Genomic DNA, 15966 nt, shown 5'->3' with positions numbered 1-15966 from the left:
ACCTGTGTCCTTGCTGCCTTGGGTTTCCCCTCTCCTTTTTTGCCTGTTGGGGGTCCTTCTCCTCGGTTCCCCTGCACACCGCGTTTTCCCCCCTGCCGCCCGTTTCCCTCCGCTGCGTCCCGTAGCTCCGCCCCCCTCGCACCCCATTGGCCGCCCCGCTCCCACCTCCCAGCTACTCCTCCCTCCCTCTCCCACTCATATGGAGGCCGCGCAGCGGCCGCGCCGAAGGCGCGCCTAAGGCAAGCCCGTCTGCGCCTGTCCGCGCCTGGCCCGCACCCAGCGCCAGACCCCCTGGCCCTCGCAGAGGCCAGATCACCCGCAAGACCTACAGCGCTGCCACCCTCCTCGCACTCAACACCGGCCGGATCCCCGGGTGCTGCCGTGCCGCCCCAAGACGCACCCACGGACCCTTCACCTGCCAATCCTGCAAGTTTTCCTGCATACAGACCCGCACCCGCCAAACCAAGCACCAGCAGCAACCACCTGAAGTGCATCCTGCTCAACACCCGCTCCATCCACAGACACGCCGTGGAACTCTGGAACCTGCTCGACACCACATCTCCAGATGTCGCCTTCCTCACAGAAACCTGGATGACCGCCTCCTCAGCGCCCGACATCGCCATCGCCATCCCGGACGGATACAAGATCACCCGGAGGGACCGCGCCAACCAGACAGGAGGAGGCATCGCCATCGTCCACAAGAACACCATCCGCATCACGACCAACACCGGCGACACCCTCACAGCCGCCGAACACCTTCACTTCCAGATACACACCGACCCCAAGACTACACTCAGAGGCACCCTCATCTACAGACCCCCAGGACCCCGCACACAATTCAGCGAAGACATCGCAGACTTCATCAGCCCACACGCCCTCCCCTCCACTGACTACATCCTCCTAGGGGACCTCAACTTCCACCTGGAGAACGACGACAACAACACCACCACCCTGCTGGACAACCTCGCCAACCTCGGACTCAAGCAACTGGTGAACACCCCCACCCACTACGCCGGACACACGCTTGACCCAGTCTTCTCCTCCAGCAAGTACATCTCCTTCAGCCACTCCACCGGACTCCACTGGACAGACCACAGCTGCGTCCACTTCAGCTTCAGAAGAACCACGACTCACCACCACCCACACCAGGCTCCCCGCAGGAGCTGGAACAAGATCACCACCGACCAGCTCTCCACATCACTGAACCAGAACCCTCCCGCCAGCTCAGCGGACCCCAACCAAGCATCCAACAACCTCACACAATGGATCACCAACTGCGCCGACAACCTCGCACCGCTGAAAACCCATCCCATCAAGCCCAACAGCAAGAAAGCCTCCTGGTTCAACATCGACCTCAAGAACTCCAAGAAGAACTGCCGCACCCTCGAGAAAGCCTGGCGAAAAAACCCGACTACAGACAACATGACCGCCCTCAAGCACGCCTCCCGCAAACACCACCAGCTGATCCACACCACCAAGAAGACAGCATTTAAAGAACGACTAGACAACAACGCACACAACAGCAAGGAACTCTTCAACATCGTTAAAGAGCTCTCCAACCCCAGCGCCGGAAACAACGACATCACTCCCTCACAAGACCTCTGCGACTCACTCGCCTCGTTCTTTCACCGCAAGATAGCCGACATACACAACAGCTTCGGCGCACAGACCACGCACCCAACCCCCAAACCGACACCCCCCAACACCACCCTCCGCGCCTGGACCCCGGTCCGCACCGAAGACACTATCCACACGATGAACACCATCCACTCCGGATCACCAACCGACCCATGCCCCCACCACGTCTTCAACAAAGCCGACTCCGTCATCACACCCCACCTCCGGGACATCATCAGCTGCTCCTTCAACACCGCCACCTTCCCGGAGAGCTGGAAGCATGCCGAACTCAGCGCCCTCCTGAAGAAACCCTCAGCAGACCCCACCGACCTCAAGAACTACCGCCCCATCTCGCTCCTCCCGTTTCCTGCCAAAGTCATCGAGAAGACCGTCAACAGACAGCTTGCCACCTTCCTCGAGACCAACGGATCCCTCGACCACTCGCAGTCCGGCTTCTGAGCCAACCACAGCACCGAGACCGCCCTCATCGCAGCTAGTGATGACATCCGAGCACTGCTCGACAACGGGGAAACAGCGGCACTCATCCTCCTGGACCTCTCCGCAGCGTTCGAAACTGTCTGCCACCACACCCTAGTGCAGCGCCTCGGCAACATCGGAATCCAAGAGAAGGCACTAGAGTGGATCACCTCGTTCCTCGCCGGAAGAACCCAGAGAGTCCGCCTCCCCCCGTTCAGATCCGAGGCCACCGAAGTCATCTGCGGTGTACCACAAGGATCGTCACTCAGCCCCACCCTCTTCAACGTCTACATGAGCCCCCTCGCAGCCATCGCACGCCAACACAACCTCAACATCATCTCCTACGCCGATGACACCCAGCTGATCCTCTCCCTCACCAACGACCCAGCCACCGCCTGAACCAACCTGCACGAAGGGAGGAAAGACGTAGCCGAGTGAATGTTGAACAGCCACCTGAAACTGAACTCAGACAAGACGGAAGTCCTCATCCTTGGATCATCACCCTCCGCCTGGGACGACTCCTGGTGGCCCCCTGCCCTGGGATGCGCACCCAAACCAACGGACCACGCACGCAACCTGGGCTTCATCCTGGACTCCTCCCTGGACTCCTCCTTCTCGATGACCAGACAAGTCAACGCCGTCTCATCATCATGCTTCAACATCCTACGCATGCTCCGAAAGATCTTCTGATGGATCCCCACCGAAACCAGGAAAACGGTCACCCAGGCAGTCGTCACCAGCCGACTGGAATACGGAAACACCCTCTACACCGGAACCACGACCAAACTACAGAAAAGACTCCAGCGCATCCAGAACGCCTACGCACGCCTCATCCTCGACATCCCCCGACACAGCCACATCTCCGGACACCTGAGAGACCTGCACTGGCTCCCCGTCAACAAGAGAATCACGTTCCGCCTCCTCACCCACGCACACAAGGCCCTCCACGACCTGGGCCCCAGGTACCTCAACAACCGCCTGACCTTCTACACTCCCACCCGCCAGCTACGATCAACCAGCCACGCCCTCGCCGCCGTTCCACGCATTAGAAAAGCCACCATGGGAGGAAGATCCTTCTCCTACCTGGCAGCCAAGACTTGGAACTCCCTCCCCATCCACCTCCGTCTGACCCAAGACCACCTCTCCTTCAGGAAGCAGCTCAAGATCTGTCTGTTCGAGCAGTAGCGCCCCCCCCCCCCCCCAGCGCCTTGAGACCCTCCGGGTGAGTAGCGCGCTTTACAAATCCTTGATTGATTGATTCCCAGGAGACGATGGCAACAGTACTGTCCAAGTTTCAGGACATCCAGCGGCTGCAGGAGGAACAGTATTTGGGGTTCAGGGAGGAACTCGGATCCATCAATACCACCCTGGGCACCATTGTAGGGGTGCTGAAGGAACTCGTGAACACCAGGAGGGACACTGTGGCACAACAAGGGGCCCCTGACACTAGCCTGGACGATGAACTGCCCACCGCCGGCGCTAGTAGACAGGAGGCACCGCCACAGGACCTCGACACCAGCACCCCACCCCCTGCAGATGGAGAACCACCCTGCAAGCGGTCCATGAGATCAAGAACAAAGACAGAGCACGATGCCAAGACCCCCGTCAAGAAATAAGACCACCCTGATTGTCATCCTTCTGTCCTACTTTGGCACCCTGTCCATCCACCAACTGCCCCAGCTCCACTTCCTATGTCCCTTTGGACAATGCACCTGTGAAACAAATAGACTGGACTCTGCCATGGACATTCCTCCACCATCACCCCTGACCATTTTACAACCCCCTCCACTATTTAGCACTTAAATAAACACACTTAAATCACAAAACAATCTGGAGTCAGTCTGTGCTTTCACAAATGTGTATTTGCAATAACTGAGGAAAATAGCAATATCCATTGTATTGTCAGCATACCTATGTCACACAGCTCTAGTCCATGAGGAAACATAGCAGAGGTCACACAGTGGGACCCACATCTGTGAAATCGAAAGGGAAAGTGACAAATCAGGGTCCATACAGTGGGTGAAAGTGACAGACAGATGAGAGGTAGAACAAGTGTATCAGATGTAGCAGGCAGTGATGTCGTCTTACCTGTGTCTCACTGGAAGTATTGATGAATCACCTTGTTTCTGTTGTCGATTTCCTGTTCTGCTTCCTCGTCTTCACTATCCACAGGCTCCACAGCTGCCACAAGACCTCCTTCAGGACTATCCTCCTGCAGAAAAGGCAGCTGTCGTCGCAAAGCCAAGTTGTGCAGCATACAGCAGGCCACGATGATCTGGCACACCTTCTTTGGTGCGCAGAATAGGGAAACACCCGTCATGTAGGCACCTAAACCTGGCCTTCAGGAGGCCGAAGGTCTTTCTCTATAACCCTCCTAGTTTGCCCATGTGCCTCATTGTAGCGTTCCTCTGCCCTTGTCCTAGGATTCCTCACTGGGGTCAGTAGCCATGACAGGTTGGGGTAGCCAGAGTCATCTGCAAATGTTGTTACAACTGTTAGACACACACTTACCCTTAGGGGCAACCCCATTCCCAGACACCTAGTCACACTATATAGGGTCCATGGCCACACCTAATAGCCACACACAGTGCCTCTGGAGTTGCCCCATCACATAAGGGATGCTGCTATTAATCAGAATGTAAGCGTCATGCACTGATCCAGGAAACTTGGCATTCACATGGGAGATGTACTGGTCGGCCAAACACACCAACTGCACATTCATTGAATGGTAGCTCTTCCGGTTTCTGTACACCTGTTCACTCCTGCGGGGGGGCCAAGGCCACATGTGTCCCATCAATGGCACCTATGATGTTGGGGATATGTCCCAGGGCATAGAAGTCACCTTTCACTGTAGGCAAATCCTCCATCTGAGGGAGCACGATGTAGCTGTGCATGTGTTTCAGCAGGGCAGACAACACTCTGGACAACACGTTGGAGAACATAGGCTGGGACATCCCAGAGGCTATGGCCACTGTCGTCTGAAAAGACCCACTTGCCAGGAAATGGAGTACTGACAGCACCTGCACTATAGGGGGGGATACCTGTGGGATGGCGGATAGCTGACATCAGGTCTGGCTCCAACTGGGCACACAGTTCATGGATTGTGGCACGGTCCAGTCTGTAGGTGACAATTACATGTCGCTCTTCCATTGTCAACAGGTCCACCAGCGGTCTGTACACTGGAGGATGCCGCCATCTCCTCACCTGCCCCAGCAGACGTACTCTGGAGGAGAACAGCGAGCAGAGGGTCAGCCAACACTGATGTACGAAAACACAACTTTATTGCACATATTTTTCAATCCGATATGTGCCTGTCTTAGTGTGTATGCAAGGCCTAGGTATGTGTGACGCATTTAAACATAATGCCATGTGGCCCCCTGAAATGGCGGCTGCCTGACCTGTAAGGTGGGACAATGGGATATGAGGTAACTGCGCTGGCGTTGTACACCGTCGCAGTAGGCGGTCGAAGACCACGGCGAAATCCTGCATTGGTTAACATTGGGCCCTATGGGTCCCAGGAGCCAATGACGATGTACGCTGGCGGTGACGGTACGCACCGCAGCGGACATGACCGACATTTTCTATCTGTTCACTCAGTTGATACCTGATGTTCAACAGGAGATTACCTACACTGCAAGGGCTGCTGTGACCTCAGTCTGGAAGAGACAATAGCTCATGTGTCTGGGGAAAGGGCCCCTGCCTTCACCACGGAGGAGTTTGAGAAACTAGTGGATGGGGTCCTCCCCCCGTACACGCTGCTCTACGTTCCTCCAGACAAACAGGTAAGTACACTGTGAGCATGCTGTATGGGCAATGCCTGTGTGGATGGAAGATGGAAGGGGAGAATTAGGCGTGCATGAAACGACGGTGAGTGTATGTGTGTCATGGCAAGGGTAGGAATGCAGGCCAATGACTGTGACGGTGCGGACGGTTATATCTTCTCCTTTTCCCCTGTCCTATTCCTGTAGGTCAGTGCCCACCAGAAGAAGGATATTTGGCGTGTCATCGCCAAGGAAGTCAGGACCCTGGGTGTCCACCACAGACGTAGCACCCACTGCCGGAAAACATGGGAGGACATTCGCCGCTTGAGCAAGAAGACAGGGGAGGCCCAGCTGGGGATGAGTTCCCAATGTGTGGGGGGGTGGTGCGCCCGTTGCACGATGATACCCCTGATGTTCCAGATCCTGGTGGTGGCGTGCCTGGAGTTGGATGGGCGCTTGAGAGCATCACAGCAGCCACAAGGGGGTGAGTACGCTCTCATTCAGCTGATTCAGCGCACATTGGAGGTGTCTGGTTGGGGGAGGTGGGCTGTGGGTACCCCTTGGCCAGGACGAGTTTTGTAGGCATGTTACCTCCGTAAGGCAGGCTATGTGCCACCCCACCAGTGTTAAGAGCCATCTACACCTAGTCAGGCTCCTGTGACTCATGTGTGCAGCAGTCGGGCATAGGCCTTGTACCCCATGTCCCTGTGATTAATTAGGGAACTCTAAGTGCATGGCGTAGTGCAGAGGGCTGCTGTGTCTGTAGTGTCCCCCAACTGTAGCGGTATTGCATGCACTGAATATGTCTTCTGTCTTCCCCACCTTTTTGTGGTCTACATGTTCTTTTGTGCATTAGCATCATCAGGCAGAGGAGCAGTGGCACCGGAGCAGGAGGGATCTGCATCCCACATGGCCCTGGAGGGCGAAACAGCGGGCGAGGGGAGTTCCACAGCGGGGACAGGCGCTGGGACCAGCGACACAGACTCCTCCTCTGATGGGAGCTCCCTTGCGGTGGCAGGCCCCTCTGTGCCCCCTGCACCTACAGGTACAGCCACCCCCCCCACCAGCACCGTCCTCACAGCAGCACCTCAGCCCCTGCCCCTGTCAGCCCTGCTGCCCTCAGTGAGGAGGCCATTGACCTCCTCAGATCCCTCACTGTTGGGCAGTCTACCATTCTGAATGCTATCCAGGGTGTAGAGAGGCAGTTGCAACAGACAAATGCATACCTGGAGGGCATTCATTCTGGTCAGGCAGCCCAACAGCAAGCTTTTCATACGCTGGCCTCAGCACTGATGGCAGCCATTGTCCCTGTGTCCAGCCTCCCCCCTCCAACTTCCTCCACCCAGACCTAATCCCCTGTACCTCAGCCTATCCCAAGCACACCATAAGACCAGCATGCACACACCTCAACACACAAGGGTAGCTCTGGCAAACATAAGCACCACACATCCCACAGGCACTCACACAAGCATCATACCCATGCAGACATACCAACATCCATTGCCTCCACTGTGTCCCCCTCCTCCTCGTCTCCCTCACCCCTCCCTGTCACGTCTCCACTCACACCTGCATGCACTACATCTTCAGCCACTACGTCCATCACCACACACCGCTCGTGCACTCACCACACCACTACCAGTCACACATCCCCAGTTTCCTCTCCCAGTGTGTCTGTGAGCCCTCCTCCCAAAGTACACAAACGCAGGCACCCACCCACCCAACACCCATCCACCTCAACAGCCTCCAGCCCATGCACCTTCACCCAAATTCAGCCGATGTACACCTCCTACAACCACTACCTCTTCCTCCACTCCCAAACCCCCTCCATCTACCCTTCCTAGTTTGTCTAAAACTTTTCCTGTCAAACCTTGACCTCTTCCCCCTCCCTCCCCCACCCCTTCCGTCCCCTATGGAACGGCTTTCCAGGTCACAACCCAGCTCCTCAGCCACCACATCAACGGGAACAGTGGTGCCAGCAGTAACCGGCTTCTGGAGTGCGCCAAGCAGCAGGGCAGCCAGTGTGCCAAGGAGCCAGACCACAGACAGTCCCCCACCTCAGAAACATAAGAAGTTGGCCACAGCCCGGAGGGAGAAGGGCAAAATACCTGCCACCAAAGGCTCTCCCAGGACTACAGTTGGGAGTGTGAAGACAGCTGCGCCACCATCCAAGGTGGGGAAGAGGCACAGAAAGAAAGGGAAGTCGCCGCCAACCTGCACGGCGGACAAGACCGCTTCCCAGGACACCGCCGCCACCAGCACTGCTTCCCAGGACACCGCCACCACCAGCACCGCTTCCCAGGACACCGGCGCTACCATCACCGCGTCCCAGGACACCACCGTCACCAGCACGCTCACTGAGCCACCCACCAGCACTGCAGGCCAATGAGCGCCGCAAGCACCGCCGCTACTGAGGCTGCCACAATCACTGCCAGTGGACACGCCACATATGCCAGTGGCACCACCGCAGATATGGCTGCCATCCTCCGTGGTCAGTCGTACGAAGCTGGTGGTCAGTTTCAGGGGCCTGGACAGCTTCCATGGCCCACCGTGAGTGGAGATTCACATCCACTACCTCTGTCCTTGGCAGGATGAAGCACTCTGGGCACCAAGCCCCCTCCTGAACCAGTGGAGATTCACATCCACTACCTCAGTCCTTGGCAGGATGAAGCACGCTGGGCACAAACCCCCCTCCAGAACCAGTGGAGACTGTTATTCACTTGTGAGACTGTGGCTTTGCACTCCCCAGGATGCAGCAGTGGGCAAACCACCCACTGAAAAGACTTGAGACTGTGGCGTTGCACTCCCCAGGATACATCAATAGCCATGGAGGCCCCTCATGGATCTGGCGTTGTGCACTCATCCGGCTGAGGTGCCCCCCTTCCCTTCCCCCTGAGGTGCCTGTTGTATTTCGATCTGATGCCCCTGCAGTGTTCGCTCCGTTTTGATTGGATATCTTGTGTGGGCCTCGCCCATGCATTTTGGGCCCAGTGGTCCACGGACTATGTATGTGCAGCACATGGACTTTAATTCTTGGTGTATATATTTGTTAATAGTGTGTATGTATATATATATTTATGAGTACTGGATTTTTATTGATCAGAATCGTTAGTCATTTCCATTGTCCTTGCCTTCTTCCGGGGGCCTTGGGGGGTGTAACTGTAATGTATCAACATGTATTTGTGTGTGTGTGCTGTAGTGGGTGAGGGTGGGGGTGTTGCGTGTGTGTGTGTCACTCTTTTCCCTCCCCTGTGTCGTAGGTGCAATACTCACTGTGGTCTTTGCCGCTGGCGTTCGTGCTCCTGGTAGAGGAGCAGGAAGACAATGGCTGGTAGAATATGGAGTTCCGGCTCCATGGCATTCTGGTTCCTCGTATGATGTGTAGAGGTGAGCATTTTTCCTTCCAAGTTCTTTTTCCGCCGTGTTTTTGTTCGCGTTGAATCCGCCCCTGAAAAGGTGGCGGATTAGCCTCTCATGATACTGTGGGCGATACATTGTCTTCCGCCTGTCTGTTGGTGGTGACCACCATGCTGTTTGTTTGTACCACTGTGGCAGTCAGAGTGTTAAAGTGGCTGTCTATGTTGGCGGTTTCCACCACGGTTGTGATTACATTTTTTTTACCGCCGGCCTGTTGGCTGTTTTACCGCCGCTTTAACACCGACCGCCAGGGTTGTAATGAGGACCTATAGGTTTGTTGACGATACAATATTCTTTTTTTCCCGTAATTACTTCTTACATAAGGGTTAACGAGCATCTAACCCTCTCTGAGCCACACATTTAACTACCATCTATTGAGGCAAGCTGGTTCTCTTTTTCCAAAAGTGTTCACTCTTTCACGTTGGTCTAAATATTGTCCTGACGACTTTTTCTCTACCTCCTCATTCTTACGTATATTTGACCCACAGCGGTCATTCATTGTACTAAAGAACGCTAAATGGATGATCAGCTTTTTATTTGCTTAATTGCTGTGAAAATTAGGCAAGCTGATGAGAGAAGAGGACCATCTCCAACTATCTTTTTCTTCCTATTAAAAGGTGCAATGCCTTGGCGAAGAAGCAGACTTCTGATGGCTTATGTGCTCCTCCCACCAGACCGGAGGCAGCTACTATGGAGAGATATTCTTATGGTATCCATTCTCAAAAAACGAATGTGTGGGTGCAAATTGTCAATCAGAGGAACACATTATTTACCTTTGTTAACGTATATTCATCCATGTGATTTTATTTTTTTACTATTACGATGTTTAGATTTTCTTCAGTTTATATTTATTTTGTTATTGTAAAGAACAATGGATGCTACAAAGTACAACCAGATTCAGAATTTTATATACGCAGTAATGTGTACCCTGATGATTTCAGTAAAATAATGAAGCATGGATTACGGAGACTTTCCAAAAAAATCACCATTGATGGTAAGTTATTTTTCAAATTACTTTGGAATTAGAAAATTGTTATACATTCATACAATTTACTGTACTTGTTTGAATGAAGCTTCATGAATTGGTGATCCTTTCAATTATATTGATCTACCTACTTATGTGTTAACAAATATTGTTTAGTCTGATTCATTTCATTATATTTTATTTTTTTAAATGATTGTTAGCGTGTGTATATATATATTACGTGCTTTTAATGTATCTCTCGTGCAACATCTGCAGTAAATAGAAATCGTCCTTTAAACGTTCTCATGTTTTTTTGGCAAATTAGGTGAAAAGGTGTTCTTTGTAGGAAAGGGGAAGAAGGCACAAGTTATCGTTGGTGAAGAATTGGCAAAACACATTTTTAATAAGTTACATTCTTCACTAATTGGAGATCACTCTGGAACTAACAAAACTAAAAAGAGTATTGGCAGCCATTTCTAGTGGCCAAACATGACTGATATTGAACAGTGGGTGAGTTATGTGTTGCTAATCTTTCAAAATAACTTCTAGGTAAAACATTTATTTTCTTTTATGTTTTTATTGAGACATACTTGTAAAGCTATTGTTAGGCAAGTTTTTCATTCCTAATAAAGGTATTTTTACACACATCAGTCATTTGAGCAATCAGACGCTTTTAAAGGGTGGCTTATCACCCATGGAGGCTCAAATAGCTGTTGCGGACGTGCTGCACACTCTGCGATCCATGTCTTTAGATCCTTTGTGAGCTGGTTCAGTGAGTCTGCATGTCTGAGTTTGAGTGGAAGCGTGTTTGACTGGGCTACAAGGTAAGAAAACCATCTGCCTTCAGATGTGCTCTTCCTGATTCTGTGGATGGCAGCAAGGGTGGGTTTGGAGGATAAGATCTGCCTGGTGTTCTTTCCCTAACCGGTACCCACAATTGGCACGGCCCTGGCACACAGATATGTCCATTGTAAATGGTACACCTGGTACCAAGGGCCTGTTGCCAAGGAAGGTCTCTAAGGGCTGCAGCATGCCGTAATGACACCCTGGAGACCCCTCACTCAGCACAGACACACTTGCTTGCCAGCTTGTGTGTGCTGGTTGGGAGAAAATGACTAAGTCGACATGGCACTCCCCTCAGGGTGACATGCCAACCTCACACTGCCTATGGCATAGATAAGTCACCCCTCTAGCAGGCCTTACAGCCCTACGGCAGGGTGTACTATGCCCCAGGTGAGGGAATAGCTGCATGAGCACTATGCCCCTACGGTGTCTTAGCAAAACCTTGGACATTGTAATTGCAGGTTAGCCATAAGAGTATAAGGTCTGGGGGTTTAACAAGCACGAACTCCACAGTTCCATAATGGCTAAACTGAAATATGAGAAGTTTGGTATCCAACTTCTCAGCACAATAAATGCACACTGATGCCAGTGTGGTATTTGTTTTAAAATACACCCAGAGGGCATCTTAGAGAGGGACCCGGAATACCAGTCCGACTCCTAGTGCTAGGCTGACCAGTTTCTGCCAGTCTGACACAACCAGACTAGTTTCTGGCAACATGGGGAGAGTACATTTGTCAATCTGTGGCCAGGAACAAAGACTGTACTGGGTGGATATGCTTCTCACCTCCCCCTGCAGGAACTGTAACACCTGGCGGGAGCCTCAAAGGCTCATGCCTTTTGTTACAACACCCCAGGGCATCCCAGCTAGTGGAGATGGACTCCCCCCACTTTAGGCAGCAAGGCTGGAGGAGATGATGAGGGAAACAAGGAGGAGCCACCCACCAGTCAGGACAGCCCCTAAGGTGACTCTTAACTTTTATAATTCCTCCATCTTGAGATTGGAAGATGCCCCCAAAAGCAATATGGATGTGCCCCCATCACCTAAGGGTGGAGGCACCAAGAGGGTGTAGCCATTGGCTACTGCCCCAAGACCTAAACACCCCCCTAAATTGAGTATTTAGGGGTGACCCTGAACCCAGGAAATCAGATTCCTGCAACCTGCACAAATAAGTTCTGCTGACCTGAAAGCCCCGCAGAGATGACGGAAACACCAACTGATTTGGCTCCAGCCCTACCGGCCTGTCCCCAGACTCAAACTGCACAGCGACGCATCTGTCGGGGAACAGCCACTCTTGAAAGAACTCTCCCTTCCCGCCAGAAGCGTGAGACTTCTCACTCTGCATCCAATGCCCCCACCTCGAGATCCAGAAAACAAATACCGCAGAGGGGACACCCAGGCGACTGCGATAACGTGAGTAACCTGAGTTGAATCTTGTGGTTCTAAAATAAATTAAAATATATTTCTGATGGATACAACTACCTGTGGATTCCTCACCTTTTGAATTGTATCCTTGCGCCAGCATCCGACGGAAAGTCTTCTTCCTAGCTGTCTACGTCGACGAGTACGTCATAATGGCATGGCTCCTCGTGACTCCGTCTGACGTCAACGTGCCAATAATAGGTCCTTGTCGGCGTACTGACATCAGTTTTCCTTTTTTCCGTGCCTTCACCAATGGTTTTTCTTCCTGGCTTGTTGTTAACTGTAACGATTTTCGGTGGTTACAGTGTCGCCTCCGAAGAAGTCTGGTTTCAAGCTGTGTAGAGAATGCGGGGGGTCGGATGTCAGTGACCGACCCCCACTCGGACTGTATTTGGTGCCTTAGTTCAGAGCATGATGTGGAAGGTTGCTCTTTGTGTCAGAGCATGAATCCAAAAGCTCTGAAGGAGCGCGAAGCGCAGCTCTTCTTAGCCAAAGCAAAGAAGAAGGGCCATAAAAAGGAATCCTTCCATGTTTCTCCCAAAAAGCATAAGAAGCAGCGTCATCATGACTCTCGGCGCCGTTTGGAGCGGAGCCGATCGAGGTCTCGATCTTCACGATGCCAGAAGACATGGGAGATGAGTCCTACTGTCACGCCTCAGCAGGAGAGTCCGCAGTTGTCACTGGTCCCTTCAGTTTTTGAGGTCGCTCAAAGTAGCCCTCACTTTTCGCCGGTGCCGAGGGATCCTGATGTTCTGCAGGCAAACTATTGGACTTGGGTTAAGTCTTTTGAGTGTGTGTGTTCCTCATTTATTGCCTGTGTGTGTACAACAAATGTTTAACACTACCCTCTGACAAGCCTACTGCTCAACTACACCACCAAAAAATAGAGCATTCAAATTATCTAATTTTCCCACTATCAACCTCTAAGGGGAACCCTTAGACTCTGTGCACACTATCTCTCACTTTGAGATAGTATGTTCAGAGCCAACTTCCTACATACATCAAAATAGAACCTCATATATTGTAAATGTGAGGGTGTCACACATTATTTCCATGAATAGTAGTGAGCTGCTCCCGTGTTACAATAATGGAAAGACCTCCCTATCCCTGAAAATGAGATGTTAAAACTTTTAGAATGTAGACCAGTGTGCCAGTGACCTGGCCAAAGAGCAAAAGGCAGAATGGGAAGGGGAACAGGGTCATAGAGAAGCAATCACCAGGAGAAAGTAGAGAAAAAAATGAACCTGCAAGGATAAAATAAGGATAAAGGAAGAGTAGGACGGTAGAAGAAAATGGGATAAGGTGAAACCAAGTAAGTCTTGTTTGCCTTGGAACTGAGCAGCCCTATATTTAACATGGGCGGTCATAATACATTCAATGGCAAGATTTTTTTGGCACCACGTGCCATACTCACAAATTCATCTCAACTCCCAGCCCGTCCTCCTTGTGTAACATTGCAACCAATTAACGAACATCACAAAAAAGTCATACTCACACTTGTACTTAGCTGTCCGTCCCTTGCCCCCTCCCAACTTGTTGCCAAGTTTTGATGCAGCTTTAACTGAAGTTCACTGGCTTCCTGGTAAGCTGGTCCCCAGTGCCAGTCTTTCCCCAAAACAAGACACCCGATCCCTTGATCCCAAGTGATAAGGCTCTGTAGCACCCTTCTAAGTCCCATAGTAAGTGTTACCTAGAGTGCCTCGGTACTGCAGAGGGTCGCTAAGAGCTGTAGCAGAACTTGTTCTTCTCTAAGGGACCCAGCACTGACCTCATGCAGACTGCTTGACAAGGTGCCCCCTAAAAGTGAAAACGCAACATAAATTATGGACTGTGTGCCATGTCCCCAAAACATTGCATGTAATATTTGTAAGTCACCCCTATAGCAGGCCTTATAGCCCTAAGGCATGGTGCATATTATTATATGCGTGGTCATATCTGCAAGAGAAGATATGCCCCTGCTAGGTCTGTCGTTTCTTAGATATATTAGGTGAACAGGGAATCCATTTTAGTTGGCCACTGATTAATACTAGTTGCCCAGCTCCATGATGTCTTTAATGAAAATAGGGATGTTGAACCTCTCAGGTTTTATAAGCCCTGGCGATGGATTTATTAATGCACGCATCCAGAGTGTACCTTACAGTTTCCTCCTGAAAACATAACAACTGCTTCTGAGCTAACTGACCAGTTCTAGCCAGTTTGCCACCAACAGACTAGAGTGAGATCAAGGGGTGAGATCCTTTGCTCTTTGGAGGTCAGACACAAAGCTTCTCAGGGTGAGGTGTTGGACACCCCTTCCCATAGCATGATCTGCATTCCGAGACAGATCTAGTCTCTGAAAGGGAGATGCCCACCCCCAGACCCCATCTGGCACCTGGATATTCAGGAACATTAGCTATGTAGGAGGCATTTTGCATTTCAAGGCTGGACACACCCCTAGGGTGACCAGCCGAAATGGACACCGCCGAGGAAATTCTACTTGTGTCTGGTGGAATTTAGGACCTCTAGACATGGTGTTGCCCACTCCCCACAGAAAGTGGTCATCTACAGGGTGTTGTGACTCCAGGGTATGTAGCTGTAGCAAAGTACCCTTATTGTGGCATGGTTACCCCCACTTTTTGCTTGTCAGTATGCTAACCAGGACCCCAGTTACTGTGCACTCCCCCTGTACATTTGTTTGCTATGACTTCATACCTCCCACATTTGCATACTGGTGCCCCCATGTAAGTCCCTAGTATATGGTGCCCAGGGCGGGGAGACACCAGGGGTTCCCCATGGGCTGCAGCATGTTATGCCACCCATGGGGACCTATGTAAAATGTGTTTGCAGGGCTGGCATTGCAGCCTGCATGTAAAGGTGCATGCACCCTTTCACTGAAGATCACTGCACCAGGTCCCTGTAAGTCACTCCTAAGGCAGGGCCTCCTAGCCCAGAGGGCCTGCTGCAAGTACCGATGTCGGAGGGCACCCCTGCATGAGCAGAGATTCCCCCACAGACTCATCTCCATTTTCCTGGACTTCATTAGTGCGGGGATGCCATTTCACGCTTGTACTGGACATAGGTCACTACCTTTGCCAGCTACATAAGGGTAACTCTGAACATGGGCATGTTTGTTATCAAACGTTTCCGACTTGTAGTCCAGGAAGGCAGAACAAAAGAATTTCCTTTAGGTTACGGAGTCAACACCCTTTGACTTTGGGTATAAAAAAGGTGTTAAATGACTTGTCAGGGGTAGCCTCGCCAAGCCACTGGTATGCTTTGATGGCCACCATTGGTGCCATCCTCTCATAAAACCAATCTGCACCAGTTGAGGGACTCCTAATCCCTGCTCTGTCCTGGAACTGAACAATGGAAATGGGAATGACCACTCCCCTATCTATCACCACCCCAGATGGCCCTTTGATTCTGCCATCTTGACCTTAGGGTGGGCAGAGGCCTCTGGGGGCATCTTAGTGGCCATGTGGTTAGGTGAC

The 15966-nt window shown here is 51.9% G+C and overlaps 1 protein-coding gene across 6 annotated transcripts in view; it reads left to right on the top strand.

Annotated features, from left to right (window-relative positions):
* Window positions 1–15966, top strand: part of LOC138257057 (E3 ubiquitin-protein ligase TRIM39-like) — a 277109-nt gene that overhangs the window by 225072 nt on the left and 36071 nt on the right. For 2 of the 6 annotated variants that reach the window (XR_011198354.1, XR_011198360.1), the window contains exon 2: window positions 10211–10263. The exons of 2 other annotated variants lie outside the window; for them this stretch is intronic. The gene's annotated coding sequence lies outside the window, so the exon portion shown is untranslated. Of the gene's footprint in view, window positions 1–10186; window positions 10264–15966 lie in introns of all 6 variants that reach the window. 2 more of the 6 variants (XR_011198369.1, XR_011198348.1) reach the window with 1 other exon arrangement.

This window comes from Pleurodeles waltl, chromosome 1_1 (genome assembly GCF_031143425.1).
Source record: "Pleurodeles waltl isolate 20211129_DDA chromosome 1_1, aPleWal1.hap1.20221129, whole genome shotgun sequence".
NCBI lineage: Eukaryota > Metazoa > Chordata > Amphibia > Caudata > Salamandridae > Pleurodeles > Pleurodeles waltl.
Note: the sequence above shows the minus strand (reverse complement) of the source record. Positions and strands in the feature narration are given on the sequence as shown.